Below are 3579 nucleotides of genomic sequence, written 5' to 3'. Positions count from 1 at the left end.
ATTGGTCATCAATAGTATTTTTAATGGTATGAAATTACATCTAATAATAGAAGATCACTCACTTTTCTTTTGATGGTTAAGTGCTGGCCACAAAACACAAAAATTACTGGTCCCTAAACTTTCTCTTTTATTTTTTGGAATTACTAAGAATATAACTATAGATTTTTCAAAAGTAAAATTTTGACTACTTCTTTTAAAAATTTAAATAGATAAAAACAGATAATATAAATAAATAAGAAACAGTATTTCCTTCTCTAAAAGTATGCTGGAACTGGAATTTTGTGTTCCAAATTTTATTCTTTATCTCCAGGATTATTATGCTGGTATACTTTAACTTTGGAACTGATACGTGTTCTTTAAGGATTATGCATGCTGTACTCTTGTTTTTGGATCCCCCTCTTCTTGGGCTGCCCTTATATAATGAACTCTCTTGATTATTCACATAACATTATTTTATAATATCTAAAATATATATATTTTTTAAATGTCACACATAAATTAATAAATTAATATAGCGTTTTAATTTCTTTTCTTAATTTTAACCAATTAATTTAGTCCTTAAAAGATATGAATATAAGTTAAGTTGGAGTTTTGTTAACGTGTCATTGATAATTAATGACGTGTGAAGTAAAATTCATCAAATGATTTATCATATTTTAATATGTAACACTTTTTTTTTTTTGAATTAAAGGGAGCTCAACACAATAGGGTGGAGCAAAGAAAGAAACAAGGGTCATGAAACATAAGTTACAAACGCATGCAGCCAAGCACACCACACTTGCCAGGTGATCTCACAACCAAGAAACAAATGGAACACAGTTTCCTCAGACTTAGAGCATAGCACACATAGCGTATCATTCTGATCAATAACACGTAATCTACACAACCGATCCTTGGTATTCACCCTTCTAATCAGCACAAACCAAGACAAGACCTCAATCATGGGAGGGACGAACCCTTTCCAGATGGCACGCGTGAAACTATAGCTTGTAACTTCAGCCGGAAGAACTTCCGCTTGCATCATCTGTGTGAAAGAGTTTGTGGAATAAACACCTGTGTTATCAAATTTCCAAGTCACCGTATCCTCTCTTTCATTTGTCGGCTTGGCTGCCTGTAATGTCTCATGAAGTTGTCCTACCAGATCCAGCTCCCACTGAAACACTTAATTATAATACATAAGTAAAAAGTTATTAGAAGAATAATAATTTAACTCACTAATATGTTTTAAAAACCAAATTGACTTAAGCGTAATTTTGTTAATTTATACATAAAGGAAAATATGTCCTACGTATATAATATATTGATGAAGTTTGTTTAACGTTATCATAATATTAGTGGATTATGAGTTAGTACTTAATTTAGTCTCTGAATTTATACGTGAATTTTAATTTAATTTTTAAAATTTTAATTGTTTTTATTTATTTTTTTAAATTTTATAAATATAATTTATATTAGTTTTTGAAATAATTTATAACACACAAATTAATAGAGGGGCTGACATAGATAGCTAGATACTATGCTGAAATTTATAAAACGCGCCATTTTGATTTTGACGTTCAAATAACTTAAAAATATGGCCAGATCACTTATATTGGGAAAAAAAATTTTAATAAACACCACTTATAATATTATTTTTTAATTATTTGAGTATCAAAATAAAAATAATATTGTTTTACAAAATCTAACATGACATCTAGTTATTTGAACTAGTATTTTCGTTAATGTTTTAGTGTCAAAAATTATGTTAAGAACTAATATATAAAAATTATATTTAAAAAATTTAAAAATTAAATAAAAATAATTAAAATTTTAAAAATTAAATTAAATTTTATATTTAAATTTAGAGATTAAATTGAATATTATTTCTTAGATTATTCTCAAAACTCATGCTTTCCTTATCATTTTAGGAAAGGTTTTGCCAGGGTGTCCCATGTAATTGGGATTACTTGCTTTAATTAGCTAAAACTCTTGTAAAATTGTGCTATGCAGAATGAGGCAATTAGCGGAACTATTAACATGACGTTACTTTCACATCAGAACTTTTACCAGTTGTTGTTTTGTGAATCAATCACGCATAATAAGACTTTTTTTTTTTTTTTTCAATCAAAAGTTATTTTATCTACCTTGTCCAAGACTACTGATTCGATAGGATTCATGACTCACTATATATTGATTGCTGATATAAGTAGTTTATGTATTGTATTCCGCCCTTTATAGGGTAACGATCCTTATCAATTATTGTTACATAATAACTCGATCTACCCCTCTTATCAAATAATTTTGGGTCCACCCCAGACTACATAAAGCAATTAATCATCATCATTACTATTTTTTTTTTAAAAATGATATCATTATATACATCATGAATAATGTTAGAAAATTGATATGATTACAGTCTTTTTTAGTAAATATGACAGTAAGTTGTCAAATAAGTAGTTCGGTATAAATCCTATTAAAAAAAAATTGTTGGGTTTGAATTTTAAATAATTTTTTTTAATTGAATTTCAAATGTTTTTTTATTTTAAACGTTTTTTTTATATTAAAAATTAGCTGTAATATTTTTTAGGATCATCAAAAATTATTATTTTTTACTATCACTTAATTTTCAATTCAATTCTTTTAATTTATTTTTTTTAGTCTAATAATTTAACAATATATTTTATTATATACTTTTAAATATTAATGACTAACTAATAACAAAAAATAATAATTAACGAATATTCCTTATTATTAAAAAAAAAGAAAAAGATAAACTACAAATAAAGTTTTATTTTCAATTATGGTTCATTACAATGATTAATTAAGAGTTACACCAATATACATTCCACTCTCTCAATTCTCTTAATTAAAAGGATACCATGAAAATGTTATGTTATTGAATAATTAAGAGAAAAAGAGATAAGCTAGCTAACACAAAGTTAATTAGTCTAGGGACTAAGACTTACATTAACATGGGATCAACATTATTTTGAGTACAAAATTTAGATGCATCTCCATCCATCAAGCATGGACTGAGCCTAAACATGAGAATGCAAAACTCCATTTGGTTTAGGGCACCGTCTCCATCCAAATCACCTTCCATTAACATGCACAAGAGCTCATCATCCTTCACCTCCAAACCTAGAATGGAACAATTCATCTTCAAGCTCTCGAACGTGATCAAGCCCTTGCTCGCGTCCATAAGCAGACTGAACCCATTGCAGAGCTCGCCGATGAAGCCTTCTGCGCCAAGGCTTGAGATCATTGATGGAAAGTAGTCCTCAAAGTCCAAACCATGGTCTAATTCCATGGATGAAACTATTTTTTAAGTAGGAGAAGTTGATGTGAGAATAGTGTGAAGATGATGATGTGGTAGCTTGTGATAGAAGGGTGATATTTTACATATATATATGGTTATAAATCAAAGTAGCGTAATAAATTGACAAAAAATGTGGGGCTTGGTAAATTGAATAGGAAATGAAACGGAGGTTTAGATTATCATCCACAAAACTCTCATCAACTTTTAACTTAACTATTTAAAATTTTGATCTTATATATCTAGTAGTATACTTTCTTTTTATTATTTATTAATATTTTTTT

At 27.8% G+C, this 3579-nt stretch overlaps 1 pseudogene; it reads right to left on the bottom strand.

Moving 5' to 3' along the window:
- Nucleotides 1-2707: 2707 nt before the first annotated feature.
- On the bottom strand, nt 2708-3352 carry LOC148547415 (calcium-binding protein KRP1 pseudogene; annotated as a pseudogene).
- Between the last annotated feature and the right edge of the window lie 227 nt (nt 3353-3579).

This window comes from Arachis ipaensis, chromosome B8 (assembly GCF_059453495.1).
Source record: "Arachis ipaensis isolate K30076 ecotype BB chromosome B8, ASM5945349v1, whole genome shotgun sequence".
Classification (NCBI taxonomy): domain Eukaryota; kingdom Viridiplantae; phylum Streptophyta; class Magnoliopsida; order Fabales; family Fabaceae; genus Arachis; species Arachis ipaensis.
Note: the sequence above shows the minus strand (reverse complement) of the source record. Positions and strands in the feature narration are given on the sequence as shown.